General features: G+C 35.9%; 1 non-coding gene across 1 annotated transcript; it reads left to right on the top strand.

The window, feature by feature from the left end:
- The first annotated feature begins 10330 nt into the window (after positions 1–10330).
- Positions 10331–10434, top strand: LOC114054339. The gene has a single exon (XR_003570463.1). It is a non-coding gene; the product is annotated as a U6 spliceosomal RNA (small nuclear RNA).
- Positions 10435–10987: the final 553 nt, after the last annotated feature.

Below are 10987 nucleotides of genomic sequence, written 5' to 3'. Positions count from 1 at the left end.
GAGTCTTGTATTTGAAGGTCAAATTTCTGTTGAGCTTTGGCCTTTTTATCAGAAAAGTTTGGAAGTCCCCCACTTCACTGAACATCCATGTCTTCCCCTAAAAGATCATGCTCATTTTCTCTGGGTAGTTGATCCTTGGTTGTAATCCAAGCTCCTTTGCCCGATGGAATATTATGTTCCATACCCTAAGGTCTTTTAATGTAGATGCTGCAAGGTCCTGTGTAATCCTGACTGTGGTTCCATATTTAAATTGCTTCTTTCTGGCTGCTTGTAGTATTTTCTCTTTGACCTGGTAATTTTGGAATTTGGCTACCATATTCCTTGGCATTTTCAATTTGGAATCTCTTTCAGGAGTGATTGGTAGATTCTTTCTATGGCTATTTTACCCTCTGGTTCTAAGACCTCAGGGCAGCGTTCCTTTATGATTTCCTAAAAGATTCTGTCCAGGCTCTTTTTTTCAATCGTGATTTTCAGGTAGATGCATAATTTTTAAATTGTCTCTTCCAGATTGGTTTTCCAGGTCAGTTATTTTTACTAATGAGGTATTTTACATTTTCATCTATTTTTTCATTCTTTTGTTTCTGTCTGACTGATTCTTCTCTCTCATAGAATCATTAGGTTCCATTTGCCCAATTCTAATTTTTAACAAATTGTTTTCTTCTATTAGATTTTGTACCTCCTTCCGCATTTGTCCAACTGTATTTTTTAGGGACTTGTTTTCTTCAGTGTACTTTTTTTTTCCAGTTGGCCAATTGTATTTTTTAAGGACTTGTTTTCTACAGTTAATTTTTGTCCTTCTTTTTCCAGGCTATTGACTCTCTCTTGCATACCTCTCATTTTTTCTTCTCCCTCTCTCATTTGACTTTTAAAGTCCTTCTTGAGCTCTTCTAAGAAGGCTTTTTGAGCTTCAGACCAGTTCATATTCCCTTTTGAGATTCTAGATGTGGGTTTGTTGACAATGTTGTCCTCTTCAGAATTTCTGCCTTGATCTTTACTATTTCCATAATAAGAATCTATAGTAAGTTTCTTTTTGCTCATGGTGTTTATTTTCTGTCCTTTAAAGAGATTGAGCTCTCCTGCTGGGGAGCAGAGGACGCTGACCCAAACTTCTTGTGTTGGGAGACCAGGGCCTGGTCACTGGTTTTGTGTGATGGGGCCTCCAATGCTGGCAGTTGGAGGCTGTAGGGTCCTGGCAGCTTACCTGGTGTTGGGCTGGAATCAGAAAGGCTGGAACTCTAGGGTCCTTTAGCAGACGTAACTTTTGTGTTACATACAACTGCAGTAAATTGAATGTTTATTTAAATATGGATACCATACAAGGTATTTCTAACAACATAAGGAATCTAATCTCTGTTAAGTAGGTGGTTCGTTACTTTATAGTTACACAATATGTCTGGACTTGTATACTTATATTATATATCTGACAGACACTTCTTCCCCAAACTACTCCATGTACACTCAAAAAATTTCATTCCTAAATTACTAGAGAATATGACTCTAAATTGCTTAATCTTTCTTCAACAAATGTAATTACTGTTGTATTTCTGAAAATGGCCTTTTGTTCAATAAACTGTCCAAAGACATAATTGCAAAAACAGCAAAAAAAGAAGAGAATTCCTTAAAAATTAGAATGGCACAAAAGGAAACTAATGACTCTATGAGAATTCAAGAAATTACAAAACAAAACCAAAAGAATAAAAAAATAGAAGACAATGTGAAATATCTCATTGGAAAAACTACGAACCTGAAAAATAGATTCAGGAGAGATAATTTTAAAATTACTAGACTACCTGAAAGCCATGAACAAAAAAAAGGGCCTACACATCATCTTTCAAGAAATTATCAAGGAAAACTGCCCTGATATTTTAGAACCAGAGGTAAAATAGAAATTGAAAGAATCCACTGATCACCTCCTGAAAGAGATCCCAAAAGGAAAACTCCTAGGAATATTATAGTCAAATTCAGAGTTCCAGGTCAAGGAGAAAATATTTCAAACAACCAGAAAGAAAGAAACAATTCAAATGTTGTGGAAACACAATCAGGATAACACAAGATTTAGCAGTTTTTACATTAAGGGATTGAAGGGCTTGAAATAGAATATTCTGGAGGGCAAAGGAGATAGGATTAAAACCAGTGTCCTCAGTGAGGACTGGGGAACAGGGGGAAACCAGCTTGGAAAACCAGCTTGGAAAACCAGCTTGGAAAACCACCAGGTGCCTCTACATTCTACAGCAACCAGGTCTCCCAGTGCCTCAGAAAAAATAAGGGAAGGGAAGCAGCACTGCAAAGGGCCCCAGGTGGATAAACCTGCAACATCCATCTGAAAGGAGCTGAAGAAAGTGAAGGGAAAGGAAAAGCAGGCAACCTAGTTGATCTGTTGGTTGGTTTTGCTAAACTGCTATTCCACCCCTTCTTTTTTTAAAATTTCTTATAAGAGATAGCTTGCTTTGTAAAGCTATATTGAGCAAATGTGTGATGTACAAACAAAATATGTCAATAAAAATGGGATTTACAAAAAAAAAAAATCCCCAATTGAACAGCTCATTCACTGCAGATGAAAAAATTCTCACCAAATATTTGTAAGATGATATGTACTGAATGTTCTATAGGCATTTCAAATTAAAGCCTAAAACAGAATTAATTTCCCCCCTCTTTTCCTTTTGTAATTTCTAGTTCCCAACTAAAATTAAACTTCAAATCTCATTACTTCAAACTCTTAGTAGGGTTGGTAAGATCTCAATATTCTGCTTTTCATAGATAAGGTATCCTTACTATATCAACTTCACAACCATTGTTACTATTTTCTGTATTTCTAAAGATTATTTAAAAAACATTTTTACATTAGTCTTTTAACAATTAAATCTATAACCTCAAAGAATCAAAGAAGAGTTCACTTTTCTAAACTATATTTCTAATCACATCTATATTAGGCACTATTTTCAGATAGTTAACAAATTGGTAAGCTGAGGTAACTTGGCTTAAGACTACACAGCTAAATCTATACATTTATCTATACATTTCCCCAATTTATCTTAATGACAAATAGTATGATAAATTCTAGGAAAGATGTATTTCATATGAGACCAGAATAAATTAAATTACACCTGGATCCATTTCCCAAATGTTATAATACAGAATCTCAATTTATAATTTCAATTACTTAGTATTATATTTTGTGCAAAGGTTATTTACTCCAACTATTTCACATGAGCTCCACTATTTTCAGCCAATCCATTACCAAAGATTTTTAAAGTGGTAGTAATCTACCCTAATTATCACATTTAAGAGCACATGTAATTTAATTCAAATCTGGGTTCTAAAATCTCAGAAAGAGCCCAGTGGTTATCAATTTACTCCTATCCCTCTATAACTTTCTCTATTGGATTTCAAATCAAGGTATAATTTCTGTTATTACTATAGCTCACAACCTTTCCACTTAAACAAAGTCAAACTTCCTTAAGTCTTATCAACATGTTTAAAACTTCTTTTCATTTTTATACATCTTGTGGTTTGAAAACCCAAACCTTCTTTATTACCTTTCATATTCTTCCCACAAACCTTACTTATTTCTCTCTTTCCAAGTCTTCAAAACTCTTTACTCAAACTACACAATTTTCCTTGGCTTGCTCAAATCCTACATTTCAGCTATATTCCATATTGCAGTCATTCCACTGAACATTTCTTTCATAATCTTAGCACATACTGTTGATAAACCGAATGACTTAATAAAACTTTACTTTCACAAGCTGTATAGTTAATTCAACCCAGGTGATTTTCTTCACTAATTTAGCCATCATAATTATTCTCTGTTGCTTGATTAGTTACAATTCAGGTGTCCTCTAGGAAATGAAAGCATCTCAAGTCTCTCTCATTCTCCCAAACAGGGATGAAACCTGTACTGCCTGTTCCTAGTCCCAGTATATGAACAAGTTTGTGGGACTAATCCCTTTTTTAAAAAATCCATTTAGATGTTCTTAATAATTACACAAACTTTTAGGAAGCCTGGAGTGGCTTAGGCTCTTATTAAAGCACGGAAGTGGGATTATGGGTTCTCCCAGCACTCATTAATGACATACAAAAAAAAACCCTGGAGTACTTAATTAACAATATACATCTGTCATTTTGTCTACAAAGATCAACTCAAAACATTTTTCCACATTAAATCACACTCTCTTCTCTTTTCTACTTACTTTTCACTTTTCAGAATCTGGAAAGAGTTAACATTTGTAACTCATCAGTCAAGAGATTTGTATTTTTCATTTCTTACCAACATTTCTTATACAAACAATTTTTACAATGTTAACATACATTTTAAACATAAATTGCTGAAATTCTAAATTGATTGCATTTAAGACCACTATAGAAAATATTGATCAAATTGTGCCTTAAAGACAAAAAAAAATTGCATTTTGCAGTTTTAAACACATTGCCCTGATGTCAGATATTGGGTGGGCAATTGTAGGGAAGAGAATACCATTAGAGAGTGAAGAATGGTATTCCTAAGCCTGCCCAAAAGATCTTGTTCCCAATAGTTCACAGGTGATTTTAGGGATAAAGAGAAAGGAGTATTCTTAAAAGTATGAAGGAAATTTATCCTCTAGTTGCTGCATCTCTGAATTAAAACACAATTCCTTTCCATACTTCGCTTCAGTTAGTCAGTTAGTATTTGTTAAGTTTCTACTGGATACCTTATCAATTGAATAGTTATTTAACTTCTAAAATTGGTGGAAAAAGAGGGTGGAGGGAACACCTAGAGAAAAGCTGGGGCTAGGATTTTGGGGTCTGATCTTTCTCCAGTTTCTGCCCCTCTTTTCTTTTCTCCTGGCTTTACTTTTCCTCACTGAAATTGTATAAAGCAGCATATTTGATGTGCGCAATAGGCACACTAAACCAACTTGGTGTGGGTCATAGAAATGTTCTTAACAATACTTATAGGTAATATTGATGGGGTGCTTGGGTGCCTGTGCTTGGACCCCAATTTCTCTTTGGCCTCAGAAACACTATCCCTGGCAGTTTTCCTCCAGCCCAAGGACCCTAGCTATGGCAATAACTCATGAGTGGGCCCAGTGAGGCAAACTATCTCTACCTGTTACAAGAACAAGCTGACCTCTATAGAATTTCCCTTGTATGAACAGGACTGTCTTGTACCAGCAGAACTATCAAGTACTGATGCCAACAGTTACTGTATACAATCCAGAGGTCAAGCTCTAGATGTCAACTCCTGAAACTATCTGGTTACAGACATAAGAGACCAAAAATATACTCTTTAGGATCCCTCTCTTCTCCTCCTTCCACTGCCCCCTCCCCCACTCCACCAACGTTTCAGTAGTGCGTGATGCCTGTGACCAAGGTTGTTATATTATCACCTAATTAGCATACTTGGCGCATAATCCACTGCTTTTCCTATATAAGATTAGAATCATTCCTGTTAGGTTGCAAGTTCCTTAAGGAGCTCTGCCCACCATAGCAGATTCCTTGAGAATCCTTTCCCACTGTATAGCATAACAATAAATCCTTGCCACCTTGACTTAAAGAATGCTTGAGTCTGTGAATTCATTCCAGATGACCATGTCCTGTACTCTGGACTTTGAGTGGTCTCTGAACCTCTCAGACCCCAAAAATATGAGCATCTTGTGAACTAAAGGGGTCTAGCCTTGAATATAGTTTAGAACTTTTATATACGTATGTAGCATTCTCACCCTCTCCTTGACTTCTCTAGGTGGAGAGATAAGAGGGAGAGAAATGTTTGTATCATCTGATAAATAGCACGTCCTGATTAAGCAAAGGGAAGAAGTTTTTAGATAACCTAGTTACCTTTCCATTTTCTATTTTCTCTGGATCATTTAAAGGAATCCCTTTGGCTATGCTATTTTTGCTATTCTTAGTTTCTATTATATGTAAGAATTCTGAAGCTGACCTAGACTTCAATCTTAGAGTTTAATTTCTAATTTGGTTTCTTGAGTGGCCAAAAATCCCTCTTTAGTGTGGATGGGAGGCTATCAATTAACCTCAATTTCAATTGAGATGTGGGTGGTCTGCCCTTTAAGAATTAAAGGTACAGGACACATAATAAATTTCCCTACTTCATAAGCTAATGGGGGGCTGGAGACCATATCTCCTTCCTCCTTGGCTGTAATAATAATATATCTGAACCTATTATAAAAATGAGTAGGAGTCTCATATAATTTACAGCAAAATTTCTAAGTTCAAAACACACAACAAAAAGTTATTCCTAAATTGATTCCTACTTCACTTTCATTTGTAAAAATCTCTAGTATACAATTAGATAAGCTTACTTTTCTCTTATCAGCAAAATTACATTTCTCTTCTAGCTGTAAAACCATAAACCAGTTATTCTGGGAGGGGGTGCTCTTATCTCCCTTAAAACAACTCTAAAGAATGTTAATCCAATCCTTACATTACTAACCTGGCCACAGTTCAGAAAAGTAAAGGGAAAAGGAGGATCTTTTTGGAAAATTTAAAGCTTTCCAAAGTGGTTAGCAAGACACAGATTTGCAGGTAAAGTTTTCCTTCTAAGCCTTGTGCACAATTACACTGACACAGGCTCTGAGAACCAACAAACACAGGGGGAGAAAAATACACAAACACACTGACAGCTGTGAGACAGCAAATGAACAAACAGAAAACACTCAAAAGTGTGTGGTAGTGGCTGTGGGAAAAGGCTTGTTTGAATTAAACAATAGGATAAAAAGGACACAGAGGTTCTTACTGGCAGTCTTCTTCCTTTTCCTTCCCTAGAGGTTTAAGCCTCTGCTAACAAGACAGGTGGGTTTAAAACTCAATCCTGCTAGGCTTTTTGCTGAAGCAGGTATTTGAAAAGCACATAGAAACACATAACAATAAATATAGGGCTGATAATAGACAGGATTATACTCTCACTTTGTGTTGCTAGTTCTATCCAGTCACACACACACACACACACACCAAATACAAACAGTTAACACTCTACAAAGTTAGACAAAGGACTGCAGTGTCCTTAAAAATAATTTAGTATGTACACAAGAAAGTCTTTTTTTAGATAAAATTCTGGGACCTGTGTGTGTGTGTGTGTGTGTGTGTGCGCGCGCGCGTGTGTGTATGTATGTCTGTGTCTGTGTCTGTGTCTGTCTTTGCGTTGCTAATATAGAAATTCTTGAGCTCCTCAGATCTTTCATATCTCTGAGAGACTCTATTTTAGTTTCATTTTCTTTCTTATGAGATTCCAATTGGCCTAATCATTCCTGGAGGATAAATATTTTAGATTCAGCTGCCTTCTTTTCAATTTTGAGGATTTTTTAAAATAATGTTTCCTTGGAACAATGAAAGCCTAGATTCTGTTTCCCTCTTAATGGCTTCTAACAGCCATTGATTAAAGGAGTCCCATTCAGGGTGTCTGATTTTAGGCCCTGGTTATTGAGGGACAGCTTTAAATAGTTAATTTTATCCTTACCAAAGGACCTCACCGTGCCAGCAGTTTTCGAGGGATCAGATCCTAGAACTTGCAAGCATTCAAACTGTACTGCAAAGCCATTTAACTGGCTGCCATTCTCCCAGGGTTCAGATAAAGTGGACCCTGAAATGTCTATGGATCTTTACCAGTATTCTCAATTAAAGAGGTGACTCAACCAACCAGAAAAAAAAAAAACCCTACTTCATTGACAACACTAAAGCCTTTGAGTTTTGGATCACAATGTGACAAGTCTTTCAAAGAGATGGGAGTACCAGATCATCTGATTTGTCTCTTGAGGGACTCATATGCAGGTTAAGAAGCAACAGTGAGAAACAAACATGATTCAGTGATATGTACTCACTGCTACTGTTAAGGAGCATCAATTCACTAGGACAATGGCATTTATTCAAGTAATTGTATTATAATGTATAATGTAACAAGTGAAACAAGACATGTACAAACTACTGTGGGAGTACAGAGGAGAATGAGATTACTTCTTGAAGAAATCAGGAAAAGATGCAGAGAGAAGAGAGTGTTTGAGTAAAGATTGAAGGATGAGTAGAAGGGAGAGAAGCCAGAATATTACAAACAAAAACAATAACAAAATTAAAGGATGCATGAAAGAAAGTCATTACAGATGACCAAAATATAGGTTGAAGTTACAGTATAGAAGATGCAAATTGAATATATGTCAGTTTAAGTATTTTGTAATTAAATTTTGGCATACTGCATAGTATATCATATATATTCAAAGGTTTGCTTTAAGAAGGTTTCTTCCAAAAGCAAAGTGTAACCTGGAATGGTGTGGAAGAAGAGACTAGAATCAGGGAGGCCAGATAAAGCCTTAGTATAACAGCCTAAAGGGCAGCCAGGTGGTACAGTGGTTAGAGCCCAAAGCCTGGAGTCAGGAAGATTCATCAAATCTGGCCTCAGACACTTACTAGCCATGTGACTCTGGGCAAGTCACTTCATCCTGTTTACTTCAGTTTCCTCATCTATAAAGTGAGCTAGAGAAGGAAATGGCAAACCATTCTATTATCTTTGTCAAGAAAATATCAAATGCGAGTCACAAAGAGTTGGAAACAAATGAAACAACTGAACAACAACAGCCTAATGAGAGGTAATAAGGTTCTGACAGAATGTATTATCAGTGTGAATGGAAAAGAATAAAGAAGTGAACAACTTTTCAGAATTAGTATCAGATGAACATAGGGACCAACTGGATATGAAGAGGGAGGGAAAAGGGAGACTCCTAGGTTATGAGGCTTTATGGCTGGGAAAGATGATAAATACATGAACAGAAATTAAGAAGTAAGGTAATGGATTGAGTTTTGTACAGGGACATAGGAGATCTTTTACATAATCAATTTATATCATAAATTTGCTACCTGAGTACAAGAGACTGCATCTAGTATGGAGATCATGAATGTGATACAGAGGTTATGACCTCTGTACCTTAATTTGAATAAACCAATAGCTCACATTTCCATAATCTTTTAATTTCTTAAATGATTTCTTTATATCATCCTTGTTGGGTAGGTACTAAAATTATTATTTCCATCTTACAGATGAGGAAACTGAGGCTCAAAGATGTTAAGTACATAAGTTATAAAGCTAATATATGTCAGAGCCAGAACAGATGTTTTGACTCCCAAACCAGTGGTTTTTATAACACATAATGCTATCATTATTTGTCATATTTGTAAATGGACCTGACATTTGGAACACCAATATGGGTCAGTTAGAGGGAAAATATGAGAAAAAACATTTGTCTAAATTGTTGTTAAAAGTTGGACACAACTTTTAGGAATGAGACAATTGCAGCTGGGGCATTTTAACTTGGTTTATATGCCAGTGCATAGTTCAAATTGAGCCAATGAATTTGAGCTTTCACATTAGAATTGTTAGTGGAGATAACAGAATTCCAGCTAAGCTATTTAAAATCCTCAAAGATGATGCTGTTAAAGTTCAGCATTCAATATGCTTGTAAAATTGTAAAATACTCACTCATTTGGAAAACAGCAATACACTGATCCAAGACAATTCTGAAGGGCTTACGATGGAATAGAAAAGATCATTTTATGACCCAATCCTAAAGAAAGGCAAAGTTAGAGAGTGTTCAAATTATGAACAATTGCACTAATTTTACAGCTTAAGATGCTGCAAGCTAGGTTTTAGCAATATGTAAAATGAGATTACCAGAAGAGCAGTCTGGCTTTCAAAGAGGTAGAGGAACTAGAGACCAAATTGCCAATATTCTCTGGATTATAGAGAAAGTGAGAGAGTTCCAGAAAAAAAAAATCTGCTTCATTGACAACACTAAAGCCTTTGAGTGTTTGGATCGCAACAAATGTGACAAGTCTTTCAAAGAGATGGGAGTGCCAGATCATCTGATTTGTCTCTCGAGGGACCTGTTTGCAGTTTAAGAAACAACAGTGAGAACCAAACATGAAACAACTGATTGTTTTAAGATTGGAAAAGGGGTATAACAAGGCTGTACATTGTTACCTTATTTATTTAACTTATATGGAGAGTCTATGATGCTAAATACCAGGCTGGGTAAATCAAAAGCTAGACTTAAGGCTGCTGGGAAAAAATGTTTAATAATCTCAGATAGGCAGATGATACCGCTCTGATGGCAGAGAGAAGAATTAAGAAGCCTATTGATGAGGGTAAAAGAGGAAAGTATAAAAGCTGACTTGAAGCTTAACACACACACACACACACACACACACACACACATACACTAAAATCTTGGCAACTATTCCTATCATTTCCTGATAATAGAAGGAAAAGAAATGGAACCAGTGTCAGATTTCATATTCTTGGGCTCGAAGATCAATGTAGATGGCAACTTCAGCCATGAAATCAAAAGACACTGTGCTTGCTTCAGCAGCACATACATTAAAATTGGAATGATGCAGAGATTAGCTTGGCCCATGTGCAAGTATGACATGAAAATTTGTGAAATGTTCCACATTTTGGGGAAAGATAGTAATCATAACTGAAAAATTTACATCAAATTTCTCTGATAAAGGCCTCATTTCTCAAATATATAGAGAACTGAGTCAAATTTATAAGAATACAAGTCATTCTCCAATTGATAAATGGTAGGATATGAACAGGCAGTTTTCAGATGAAGAAATCAATGCTATCTATAGTCATATGAAAAAATGCTCTAAATCACAATTGACTAGAGAAATGCAAATTAAAACAACTCTGAGGTACCACTCCACACATATCAGATTGGCTAATATTACAGAAAAGAAAAATGACAAATGATGCAGATGTGGGAAAAATTAAGACACTAATGCACTGTTGGTGGAGTTGTGAACTGTTTCAACCATTCTGTAGAGCAATTTTGAACTATGTCCAAAATGCTATAAAACCATTCATACACTTTGACCCAGCAATGCCACTACTAGGTCTCTATCCCAAAGAGATACAAAGTAAAAGGGAAAAGGACCCACATGTACAAAAATATTTAAAGTAGCTATTTTTGTAGTGGCAAAGAATTGGAAATTGAGGGGATGCCCA

The sequence above is a fragment of the Vombatus ursinus genome, unplaced genomic scaffold (genome assembly GCF_900497805.2).
Source record: "Vombatus ursinus unplaced genomic scaffold, bare-nosed wombat genome assembly UNPS02014812.1, whole genome shotgun sequence".
In the NCBI taxonomy this organism is placed as follows: Eukaryota; Metazoa; Chordata; class Mammalia; order Diprotodontia; family Vombatidae; genus Vombatus; species Vombatus ursinus.
The sequence above is the reverse complement of the archived record's forward strand: the minus strand, read 5'-3'. Positions and strand labels throughout refer to the sequence as shown.